A 12,847-nucleotide genomic window follows, 5' to 3' on the forward strand; every position below is an offset into this window, starting at 1 on the left:
CTGTTAATGTTTTTTTAAATTACGTGGCTCCGCCCAAACAGCTGCGTCATTCATCCACAGGAATCTGTGAACGGAAAAACCGCCATGCAAAGGGACTTACAGATCTCAATGGAGCCTAAATTAGTGATGTTACCACAACTGTAGTCCATTTATACTTCCTCTAGCGCCAGTCAGTGAAGAACATGTAGATGGAGGAATAGTCTGCAGGAGCCACTCGCGGTTGCAATGGTCTACAGGCTCCAATGCAAAACAAACTCCTCCCCCCCCCAAAAAAAATAAGTGCACCCATACTAAATAAGTGAAATGTGCATTTGTTTTTTTGGGAGCGTTTTTGTTTTGCATTGGAGCCTGCAGACTACTCCTCCATCCCCATGACCTTCACTGATTTGGGGCTGGAGGAAGTATAAATGGACTACAGATGTGGTGACATGACTGATTTAGGCTCCACTGAGATCTCTAAGTCCCTTTGCCATGGCGGTATTTCCGTTCACAGGTTCATGTGGATGAATGACGCAGCTATTTAGGCGGAGACACGTAATTGAAAAAAAAATATTAACAGGAACCGGCAGGGACAAGAATCCCCTGAATTCTGGAGGGAGGGGGTGCAGACTGTCCCCTAAATATTGGTATGACATAAGATAAACATCTGTTTTAAACTCTGCAAAAATAATTCTTTACAGCTCAGCTTTTGGGGTTTGGGGGAAGTGGGAAAGATTTAGAACTTTTTTTTAAGAGGTGGACTATTCTTTTAATTTCTGCATACAACTTTACTAGATTGAAGCCCCAGTGGTATCAAATGAGGGGTAAATCCCAATCGCAGGTGACAGGTATAGATCTCCCTGGCATAAAATCCCTTTAATTTGGTCACCTGAATTACAGAGGTTAGGAGTGCACAAGTGACCCCCTCCCTCTGCTCACTGAATACACACAGACCGCGCATGCATGCCGCATGCAAGCCTACTGGAAATGCACACACAGCACTTTCCAAGTGCAGCTGAGGTCAGATCTAAATGAGGGTTATATACACCATCTGCCAGCAGGGAAGAACGTTTGGTCTGGGACTGCCACAGGGGATAGGCTCAGCTCAAAGAGAACCTGCCTAAACAGAAATATGGGATCTGCCATTAATAGGGTTTCTGGAGCTACAGAGCTGGAATGCGTATCCTTCCAGTTTAGTGAGTTACTGGAACAAATTCATTAGGAGTCCTGGGTTTCACTGTCTGCAGACTTGTTAGAGGTCAGAGACCTGCAAAGTGATAAAGTCAGGATGGAGCATGTGCCTATAAAAATGAGTCAGCAATAGTAGCCGGCATGACATATAGCTGGATTGACAGTTGAAATAGAAATTCATGAGATGTTATGCCTGTCAAAAGGTTTGTCAGCTCTGCCTGGTCAGTCTGGTGATTTAGGTAACCCTGCCAGACTACACATCACGAGCCTCGAACTTTAGATCTACAACTTGGCCAAGGATCTGCTATCAGCCTAATTGGACGGTGAAGGAACAGCAGGATATTTAGAGCACATGTGCAATATTGTGTTGTGTTAGCGCAATTTACATACGCGGGGCTTTTTTTCAGCGGGAACACAATTCCGGCACCTCCAGCACTGAATGTATGTAATGGCAAGATGTGCTGGAGGGTCTATTGATGCTGGCTCCTGGGGAACCTTTTATAGAGTGGGGTCTACTGTTGCTGGGGGTCAGTTTTTGCTGGTGGGAAATCTATTATTGCTGGGGGGGTCTTATGTTGCTGGGGTTCAATTGTTTCTGGGAGAAATCTACTGTTGAGGGAGAGGACTACTGATGTTGGTTGCTGGGAGATCTGTTGTTGCTGCTGGGGGGATTACTGTTGCTGGGGTGGATCTATTGTTTCTGAGGTGGTATCTTGTTGTGGGGGGTTCCATTGTTGCTGGGGGGTCTATTGTTGTAGTGGAGACATATTGTTATAATAATAGCCTTTTGTTCTTCCTGGGCCACATTAGAAGGGGAATGGTCTTGGGCCGCACACAAAATATACTGACAATAAGGATAGCTGATAGGCAGTGCCTCCTGCGGGTAGGTGCGGCTGGTGGCCCCGTTCACTGAAATGGCAGGTCATTGGCAGCTGCACCTATTCCTGGCTCTTTACACTCCCCCCTCACTGGCCTACCGTTACACAGGCGATCCCCCCTTCAGTCTATAATGAAGCAACTGCTGCCCCTCTCTGCCAATCCCTTCATGGGCATCCACTAAGCCAACGTATCAAATTCAAAATACTAACCACAGCTTACAAAGCCATCCACAACATCACCCTCAGCTACATCACCAACCTCATCCGCAGATGTCGTCCAAATCGCTCGCTCCTCCCAAGACATCTTGCGCTCTATCTCCCTCGTCACCTCCTGCCACGCTCGCCTCCAGGACTTCTCCAGAGCCCCTCCCATCCTCTGGAACTCCCTACCCCAGTATGTCCAGTCAGCCCCCACCCTGTCTGCCTTTAGGTGATCTTTGAAAATTCACTTATTCAGGGAAGCCTACCTCACCTCCACCTAAGAACTGTACTTGAGCCACCTCCATCAGTTCATCCCCTGCAGCTATCACTTTTTGTACTACCTCCCCCTCCTTTTAGATTGTAAGCTCCATGAGCAAGGCCCTCCTATTCCTTCTGTACTGAAATGTATTGTAATTGTACGGTCTCCCCTATATGTTGTAAAGTGCTGTGCAAACTGTTGGCCCCAAGGGCGGACTGACAACCCATGGGCAATAGGGGATTATGGGGCCCCTGTATCCTTGCCCAAACTTAAAAAAGCCTATGAAAAAGGTACCAGGGGCATCTCATGGGGCCCCCTACTGACCCTGGGCCCTAGGGCAGTGCCCGAGTTCCCAAATGGTCAGTCCGCCCCTGGTTGGCCCTATATAAATCCTGTATAGTAATAATACACAGCCAGTGATTACCTGCGGTGAAAGTTGCTGGATGCAGCCTAGTGTGTCCAGCAGTGATCAGCACAGGTAATGGCTGGCTATGCAGAGAGCCACGAATAGGTGCGGCTGCTGGTGACCTATCATTGTGCTGCTTGTCACCAGCTGAGAGCCACAGAAGAAACTGGCGATTCAACTGGCATCTGCCATAATCGCCAACGTAGCCTATGTATGTGTTGTGTGGGGAGGGGGCTTGTAGTCGGAGTGCATTGAGGGGGGGCAGCCCACCCCAGCACTCCCCTAGATCTAGCCAAGCAGCATTTATTTACCTGGTGCCCCTGCGTTCCTGATGCTTTTGCAAACCTGGCAGCCCCGGCATCCCTCCAGATGCGTTTGTCCTCTATGTTTGCACGACATCCCCGGCGCCTCTCCAGACAGGACGCGGGCTGGACCCCCCCACCGCGATTTACAGCATTCACTTCCCTTTGTGAAAAAGCCTAACATCCGGAATCCGGGTGGTCTTTATTACCGCAAAATGTGTCTTAAACACGCGTTAACGCCATAGAGGAATTAAGCCCTGGTTTACACTGATGCAGTGCGGAATTCTCAGCGTTTTCAGTGCGAATTACGCACAGCATCAGAATCGCACCCCGTTCATGCGGGCGGACCACAGCGGATGTGTATGTTAAGTTAACAACACCCCGAAAGCAGTCTGCAAAATGCAGTGCGATGTGCAGAATCAGATTGCATAGGTGTGAATTCTCATACGATCCGATTCTAGTGCAAGCCCAAAAAAGAACCCTGCACGTTTTTAGTGCGGGTGCAGTGCGAATAGAACCATACAAATCGCACCGCACACAAATCACATGTGATCTGCACAGGAATGCGGTGCGGTTGATGTGTGAATCACGTGTGATATACCGCACCGCATGAATGTGAACCCGGGCTAAAATGCGGTTTTCATTTTGCTTTTGCCGCATCTCTAATTCCCCGTACATACGATAAGAATGTCGGACGAATGATCATACAAGTTTTATTTTTTTTTGGGGGGGGGGGTTGCATGCTAGTCTGCATATTGAAAATGCAAAGGGTACTAAACTTCTCATACGAAAGAAAAAAAAATTTAGAAAGTGAAGTAATGTATTTATTTGATGATTTATTTCAGGTACTTATATAGCGCCGTCAGTTTACGCAGCACTTTACATATATATTGTACATTCACATCAGTCCCTAACCCTCAACTCACATTCTACTAGGGCCAATTTAGACAGGATCCAATTAACCTACCAGCATGTCTTTGGAATGTGGAGGGAAGCTGGAGTACACGAAGGAAACCCACGCAGGCACAGAGAGAACATGCAAACTCCAGGCAGGTGGTGCTGTGGTTGGGATTTGAACCAACAACCCAAGTACTGCCAGGTAGAAGTGCTAACCATTAAGCCACTGTGCTGCCCAATTTAGACAGGATCCAATTAACCTACCAGCATGTCTTTGGAATGGGGGAAGGAAACCGAAGTCCCTGGAGGAAACCCACACAGGCACAGGGAGAACATGCAAACTCCAGGCAGGTGGTGCCGTGGCTGGGATTCGGACCAGTGACCCTAGTGCTGCCAGGTGGAAGTGCTAACCAGTAATGCTGGCCATAGACGGGTCAAAAATCAGCCGTTTTTTTGGCTGGAAAAAAAAAAAAAAAAAATCAGACGATTTTCGCACCGTTAATGGGTTAATTAGTCAGCCGTTTTTCGGGCTTTTTGCACATTTTTTTTTTATCAGGCATGTTGGCAAAGTTGCGGCCGACTTTCCCGGCAATGATGGGCATATCGGCCGATCGTTTTACCAATAAAAAAATCTGCGCATGTGCTGTGATCTGCAAGAAGAAGAAGAAAAATAAGAATTCCAGTCCGCTATTATATTTTATATGAAAAGTCTTGCGGTTGCAACAATGTATCCATTTGTATCCAAATAAAACCATCTGTATCTGAAATTGATACAAATGGATACATTGCTGCAACCGCAAGACTTTTCATATAAAATATAATAGCAGACTGGAATTCTTCTTCTTATGTATTGCTCCCCTGTGTCTGCAAGGGACAGAAGTAATTATGGGGTTAAATGCCAGCCATAGATGGGATGAAAATCGGCCGATTTTCTTTTACCATTGGTGGTAACGTCGGCCGATTGACCGACCGATTTCATTTTTTTTTTCTTTTTTTTTTAAAAAGGCCGATTTTCGACCAGTCTATGGCCTGCATAAGCCACTGTGCTGCCCAATTTAGAAAGGATCCAATTAACCTACCAGCATGTCTTTTGAGTGTTTAAGGAAACCAGAGTACCTGGAGAAAACCCACGCAGGCACAGGGTGAACATGCAAACTCTAGGCAGGCGGTGCCACGGTTGGGATTCAAACCAGTGACCCTAGTCCTGCCAGGCGGAAGTGCTAACCATTTATCCACAACTACGACTGAACTGATTAAATGAAAATCATACGATCTGATATTGTACGAGAAAGATTTTCAGATATTGCCGCATGAATTGTCATCATCGGCTCTCGAAGGCTGTGCACTAACGATCAGATTATCGGACAATTGGTCCAGGTACAAAAACTTTTGTACGATTTTCTTGTCGTGTGTGCGCGACATAGGAGGCCTAAAAGTCAACTCCACCCAAAAATAATGTAAAAGGGATTTCACCATTGGAGCCAGGACACCTTCCAACTTTTAGCGACTCCACCTGGGAGAGTTTTTGGTGGATATTATATATATATATATATATATATCTCAGGGGCGGACTGACCATTTGGAAACTCTGACACTGCCCAAGGGCCCGGGGTCAGTAGGGGGCCCCATGAGATGCCCCTAGTACCTTTTTCATAGGCTTTTTTGAGTTTGGGCAAGGACACAGGGGCCCCATGATCCCCTATTGCCCGGGGGCCCCATGAGTTGTCAGTCCACCCCTGATAGATATATATATAGTTTTTATGTTTTGATTTTTTTTAGTAAAAAAAAAAAAAAAAGTCCTGCCCAATGGGTGATCTGTATGATGAAGGTAGCGATCGATCCCCTGTGATTCTCATATCTACATTATTGAATGATTTATAATCTGTATTCCTCTACAATTGATACAATGTATTCATTGTAGAATAAAATGGTAATAAAGTATCCTCTCATCCCTGTGACGTCATCCTCCAGGGTGCCCCGGTGAAATGTCAGCCCTGCCAGCGCTGCGGCTGATGTAACACATGTGACACGTGTCGTCTGCTCACCCCCCCCGGCCACCTCCTCACCGATCCCCGAGCTCTTCTCCTTCCCCCGGGCCGGCCTCTCTCCGCTCCTCGCTGATTCTCCTCTCGCCCAGCAAAACACGATGCCGGTACGGGATTACCGGGTACACAGAGGAAACCACGCCCCTCCACCGATACAGGAAAGCGACTTGCTACAATAATCCCCCAAACCCCGCCCCCTTAGCTTTTCTACGGACAGGTGTCCCCGCCCTTCGGCCCACAATGAGTCTCCGCCCTTTGCAATGCTATAGGAAGGCTGCTGGATAGATTAGTCTCAAGCCACGCCTATTCTATTTCATCTTGCCTTTTGGCACGCCCACCTTCGTGGTCGCCGCCTGGATTGCCTTCACGATTGTCCGCGTGGCTAGCTAGTGGAAACCACGCCCTTCGTCAAGCGTAGACCGGTGACCCCGCCCATTTGTCTTTATTTGGCTGACGAACCCGCCTCTTTCGCCTTGTGCCTGCTCGGTGTAGTGAGTTGAAGGGGGGCGGAGTCTGTCCGGTTACTTTGTAGACATGTGCAGCGTTTCACCCACTTATGTCCTCAGCATTATGGAAAATTAACACTTTATGTACTGGAGGTAACTGGTTACTAAACCCACAACAGTACAATCACTCTGTAGATGCAGTAAAGCATGCTTGTTATACTCACTGTGGAACCTAAGGGGTTAATCCTCTGCATTGTGAAAAAGGCTGTTTGATCCTGACTTCTCTGATCCTCCCCTTCTTCCAGTGTCCTCCTCTTATCTCCTGATAAGACGTATGGTGTGGAGTCACTCTGCACATGCTCAGTTTGGTGCGTATTGCTAGAGAGGGTTTTTTTTCTTGGAAGAGTGCATGTGATTAGCACAGGGCCAATCAGCACTGACCAGACAGAGGCTGGGGGTCCTGCATATTCCTAGAGCAGAAAGAAAACTCATCCTACAAGCTGTAACCATTGCTCTGCTGGACACTGATAGAAGTCACACGACTGATCTAACTGCTGATGAGAAAAGGTATTTAGCAGTTTATATTTACTAAAATAATTGCATTTCCATGTTGTGTGTACTGTGGGAGACCAGATATAGTGAATGCAGGGTCCAGGGAGACCGGATATAGTGAATGCAGGGTCCGGGGAGACCAGATATAGTGAATGCAGGGTCCAGGGAGACCGGAAATAGTGAATGCAGGGTCCTGGGAGACCAGATATAGTGAATGCAGGGTCCGGGGAGACCAGATATAGTGAATGCAGGGTCCGGGGAGACCGGATATAGTGAATGCAGGGTCCGGGGAGACCAGATATAGTGAATGCGGGGTCCGGGGAGACCAGATATAGTGAATGCAGGGTCTGGGGAGACCAGATATAGTAAATGCAGGGTCCGGGGAGACCAGATACAGTGAATGCAGGGTCCGGGGAGACCAGATACAGTGAATGCAGGGTCCGGGGAGACCAGATATAGGGAATGCAGGGTCCAGGGAGACCAGATACAGTGAATGCAGGGTCCAGGGAGACCAGATACAGTGAATGCAGGGTCCAGGGAGACCAGATACAGTGAATGCAGGGTCCGGGGAGAACTGATACAGTGAATGCAGGGTCCGAAGAGAACTGATACAGTGAATGCGGGTGCAATCCAAAGACAAACAAACCAGCGCTCTTCATGCAGACTACAAAAAAAATATTCAGAATGCCAAATAGAGTGGTGCTGCCCTTCGAAGATCGGGAAATCTGGACACTAGTGAACAAAATCAGACAAGGGCGCACACTCATGGTGCATTACCGTGGTACACCACGTATTGACTACTGTAACTCCCTCCTCACTGGCCTACCCCAACACAGCCTATCCCTGCTTCAATCTATCCTGAATTCTGCGGCCAAACTCATCCACCTTACCAACCGCTCCGTATCCGCCACCCCCCCCCTGCCAATCCCTCCACTGGCTTCTGATTGCCCAACGCATAAAATTCAAAATATTAACATTGACGTACAAAGCTGTTCATAATACTGCCCAAATTACCTCACCGACCTGATATCCAAATACCGCCCAAAACGCACTCTCTGCTCCTCACAAGACCTCCTACTCTCCAGTTCCCTGGTCTTCTCCTCCCATGCCCATCTCCAGGACTTCTCCAGGGCTTCCCCCATCCTCTGGAACTCACTACCCCAATCCATCAGACTATCACCTACCCTCCTCACCTTTAGGCGCACCCTGAAAACACATCTCTTTAGAGAAGCCTACCCCACCCTCACCTAATTGCTGCTCCGCTCTTCCCACCACTCCATCCCCCCCAGCTATTTCCTCCTGTACCACTATCCCCTCCCTCCTAGATTGTAAGCTCCAAGGAGCAGGGCCCTCGAGCCCCTCGTGTATTGTATTGTATTGTTACTGTACTGTCTCGTGTTTTGTCTCCCATTGTATTGTACAGCGCTGAGCAAACTGTTGGCGCTATATAAATACTGTATAATAATAATAATATTTATTAATAGACAAATGGATATATACTCACAAATCAATGGAAATTAAAAGCAGAATATGTGGTCCGCAGTGACAGTCAATACAATGCTGTACCCTTAATGGGGATAAGTTGACGCGTTTCGGGAGATAAACCCCCTTCCTCAGAGCTGCTCCCCCCCAAACTCCCCCTCCCAATGCAAATCCCCTCCCCCCCACTGTCCTTGTGATGTACTCCTACTTCACATGATACCAGTGCCCAGGGTAGGCTCCCCTCCTGCCCACCCCTTGCACCAGTTGTCCCAGCCCTGCCTGTCCCATAGTCAAAATCGAAGAAATCCCTCCACAGTCAGGTCATCACCAGGGTCATCAAAATTAGTGTCCTTATTGGGGAGATTTTCTTTCACTTCCTGTCCCATAGCAAAAATAGAGATGAAATCCTTCCAAAGTGAGGTAATCCCTGATTGGCAGCAGGACTGGTGTCCCCGTTGGAAGATTTCCCCTCTATTCCTCTTGTAGTGACAACCTAAAAATGTGGGATTTTCTTACTCTGTAGGTGATAATGGTAAGCAGGACAAATAGAGAATGAATTCCCCCCCTCTCCACTCTCCCTCTGACCTTGCTGACTCATCCCACCCCCCTTTTTTTCTTTTTTCCCCCTGACCATTCTGTATAAGTCTACACTCCTATGTTATGATCCCCCTATGAAACATTGGGGAGCGCGCCTATTTACTTGTTAACATTTTGTATGGACCTAAGCCATTAGCTTCACCCATCTTATGTTCCCTAAAACTGTCATATTGTCCAACCATCATTCCCCTCCTCTTCCCTCTTTTGTAAAGACTCTATTGTCATTGATGCCTATTATTGTAATCATATGTCTGAGAAATGTCTCTCTCCAATGTCCATTGTTTTCCTCCCTGTTAAAATGCCAATCAAATATTTGAACAAAAGAGAGTGAATTCCCCTAACAGGGGCACAGACAGCCATACAAACCTGACAGGTCTTCTAATCCCTCTGCACTTTATTCAGAACTAAAAAAGGTTTGTATTTAAATATACTTTAGTGCCTGGTCACATAGTTACATAGTTAGTCTGGCTGAAAAAAGACAAACGTCCATCCAGTTCAACCGTTAAAAAAAAAAGTTATAATCCTATACCCACAGATGATCTAGAGCAGTGGTTCTCAACCTTTCTAATGCCGCGACCCCTTAATACAGTTCCTCATGTTGTGGTGACCCCCAACCATAAAATTATTTTCGTTGCTACTTCATAACTGTAATTTTGCAGTGGGAGGAGTAGTGCCATGTCATTGGTGTCAGTGGAAGGAGTAGTGCCCCATCACTGATGTCAGTGGGATGAATAGTGCCCCATCGTTGGTATCAGTGGGAGGAATAGTGCCCCATCATTGGTATCAGTGGGAGGAATAGTGCCCCATCATTGGTATCAGTGGGAGGAATAGTGCCCCATCATTGGTATCAGTGGGAGGAATAGTGCCCCATCATTGGTATCAGTGGGAGGAATAGTGCCCCATCATTGGTGTCAGTGGGAGGAATAGTGCCCCATCGTTGGTATCAGTGGGAGGAATAGTGCCCCATCACTGATGTCAGTGGGAGGAATAGTGCCCCATCACTGGTGTCAGTGGGAGGAATAGTGCCCCATCACTGGTGTCAGTGGGAGGAATAGTGCCCCATCACTGGTGTCAGTGGGAGGAATAGTGCCCCATCGCTGGTGTCAGTGGGAGGAATAGTGCCCCATCGTTGGTGTCAGTGGGAGGAATAGTGCCCCATCGTTGGTATCAGTGGGAGGAATAGTGCCCCATCGTTGGTATCAGTGGGAGGAATAGTGCCCCATCGTTGGTATCAGTGGGAGGAATAGTGCCCCATCGTTGGTGTCAGTGGGAGGAATAGTGCCCCATCGTTGGTGTCAGTGGGAGGAATAGTGCCCCATCGTTGGTGTCAGTGGGAGGAATAGTGCCCCATCGTTGGTGTCAGTGGGAGGAATAGTGCCCCATCGTTGGAGTCAGTGGGAGGAATAGTGCCCCATCATTGGTGTCAGTGGGAGGAATAGTGCCCCATCATTGGTGTCAGTGGGAGGAGTAGTGCCCCATCATTGGTGTCAGTGGGGGGAGTAGTGCCCCATCATTGGTGTCAGTGGGAGGAATAGTGCTCCATCACTGGTGTCAGTGGGGGGAGTAGTGCCCCATCACTGGTGTCAGTGGGAGGAGTAGTGCTCCATCACTGGTGTCAGTGGGAGGAATAGTGCCACATCATTGGTGTCAGTGGGAGGAATAGTGCCCCATCATTGGTGTCAGTGGGGGGAGTAGTGCCCCATCATTGGTGTCAGTGGGAGGAATAGTGCCCCATCACTGGTGTCAGTGGGGGGAGTAGTGCCCCATCACTGTTGTCAGTGGGAGTAGTGCCCCATCACTGGTGTCAGTGGGAGGAATAGTGCCACATCATTGGTGTCAGTGAGAGGAATAGTGCCCCATCATTGGTGTCAGTGGGAGGAATAGTGCCCCATCATTGATGTCAGTGTGGTGGAGGGGAGAATAGTGCCCCATCATTGGGGTCAGGGGGGGTGGGAAATAGTGCCCCATCGTTGGTGTCAGTGGGGGGAGGAATAGTGCCCCATCGTTGGTGTCAGTGGGGGGAGGAATAGTGCCCCATCGTTGGTGTCAGTGGGGGGAGGAATAGTGCCACATCGTTGGTGTCAGTGGGGGGAGGAATAGTGCCCCATCGTTGGTGTCAGTTGGGGGAGGAATAGTGCCCCATCGTTGGTGTCAGTGGGGGGAGGAATAGTGCCCCATCGTTGGTGTCAGTGGGGGGAGGAATAGTGCCCCATCGTTGGTATTAGTGACACAAATGATGGGGCACTATTCCTCCCACTGACACCAATGATACTTACTTTGCTGACCCCTGCTCCAGCCTGGGCTCGCTCTCTCACTTACCTGTCAGCTGTCTTCCTTCTCTGGCCGCTCTCCTCTTCACTCGCTCCGGCAGCTCCCTCGATCTTCTTTGATGTACGCGCGCTGCCGCTCGGCTCCTCCTCTCCAAGCTCCACCTCCTCGCCGGTGATTGGCCGCCTGTGTGCTTCTCCTGAGCGACAGTTCCGGTGGCCAATCAGCGGCGAGGAGGCGGAGCTGCTGAGCGATCCTGGAGGTGTGGCCAGGTGACAGGAGCAGCGTATCATCCTGCCCACACATCGCCTGAGACGGAGGAGCGGTGTCTCGGTTCCTAAGACCATCAGAAATATGTGTTTTCCGATGGTCTTAGGCGACCCCTGGGAAATGGTCGTTCGACCCCCAAAGGGGTCGCGACCCCCAGGTTGAGAACCGTTGATCTAGACGAAGGCAAAAACCAAGCAAAGCACGATCCAATTTGCTCCTGTAGGGGAAAAAATTCCTTCCTGATCCCCCGAGAGGCAATCGGATATTCCCTGGATCAACTTTACCTATAAATGTTATATCCAGTTATATTCTGTGTATCCAAGAAAGAATCCAGGACTTTCCTACAGCAATCCACTGAGCTGGCCACAACCAACTCTTGAGGGAGTCTAGTCCATATTTTCACAGCTCTTACTGTGAAGAAACCTTTCCGTGTTTGGAGATTAAATTTCTTTTCCTCCAGACGTAAAGAGCGCCCCCTTGTCCTCTGTGATGACCTCAGGGGGAATAACTCTACACCGAGTTCACTATATGAACCACTGATGTATTTATACATGGAGATCATATCCCCCCCTTATGTATTATACATGGAGATCATATCCCCCTTATGTATTATACATGGAGATCATATCCCCCCTTATGTATTATACATGGAGATCATATCCCCCTTATGTATTATACATGGAGATCATATTCCCCTTATGTATTATACATGGAGATCATATCCCCCCTTATGTATTATACATGGAGATCATATCCCCCGTATGTATTATACATGGAGATCATATCCCCCCTTATGTATTATACATGGAGATCATATCCCCCCTTATGTATTATACATGGTGATCATATCCCCCCTTATGTATTATACATGGTGATCATATCCCCCCTTATGTATTATACATGGAGATCATATTCCCCCCTTATGTATTATACATGGAGATCATATCCCCCCTTATGTATTATACATGGTGATCATATCCCCCTTATGTATAATACATGGAGATCATATCCCCCCCTTATGTATTATACATGGAGATCATATCCCCCCTTATGTATTATACATGGTGATCATAT

General features: G+C 48.1%; 1 protein-coding gene across 1 annotated transcript in view; it reads right to left on the bottom strand.

Moving 5' to 3' along the window:
- PYCR1 (pyrroline-5-carboxylate reductase 1) overlaps positions 1-6,336 on the bottom strand; it is a 44,779-nt gene extending 38,443 nt beyond the window's left edge. Inside the window, exon 1 of the mRNA XM_089669662.1 lies at positions 6,180-6,336. The gene's annotated coding sequence lies outside the window, so the exon portion shown is untranslated. The remainder of the gene's footprint in view (positions 1-6,179) is intronic.
- Positions 6,337-12,847: the final 6,511 nt, after the last annotated feature.

The sequence above is a fragment of the Staurois parvus genome, unplaced genomic scaffold (genome assembly GCF_062004578.1).
Source record: "Staurois parvus isolate SC_StPar_1 unplaced genomic scaffold, SC_StPar_1.0 ptg000003l, whole genome shotgun sequence".
NCBI lineage: Eukaryota > Metazoa > Chordata > Amphibia > Anura > Ranidae > Staurois > Staurois parvus.